Below are 406 nucleotides of genomic sequence, written 5' to 3'. Positions count from 1 at the left end.
GACCAAAGGTAACTCGATGTAGCGAATAATCGAAAGGAAAATCGATAATTAGTTATCGATTTTTGTTTTGCTTGTTTGCGGTGTATGTCATTGAACGATAATACAGGTTCTCCATTAAAATTGCCTCCTGCGTTAATACAAGCCAATTTGAATTCGGCAATTTTGTTTTTCATATGTAAATGTAAAAATATGTATTTAAAAATAAAATCACAAAAGATAATACCAGTATGAGCAATTTTTTGCCATTTTTACACTTAACCCTCTCTCCGACAAACAAATACTTGTCATAAGTAAACTTGCCCAATATACATTCGGACTTATAAAATCGCATGAATTATGTTTTATAGGAAAGATAAAACAATAACATTTATTTCCCAGAGGTTATTTAACATTTTTGATTTGCTAA

This window comes from Musca domestica, unplaced genomic scaffold (assembly GCF_030504385.1).
Source record: "Musca domestica strain aabys unplaced genomic scaffold, Musca_domestica.polishedcontigs.V.1.1 9, whole genome shotgun sequence".
Lineage (NCBI taxonomy): Eukaryota > Metazoa > Arthropoda > Insecta > Diptera > Muscidae > Musca > Musca domestica.
The sequence above is the reverse complement of the archived record's forward strand: the minus strand, read 5'-3'. Positions refer to the sequence as shown.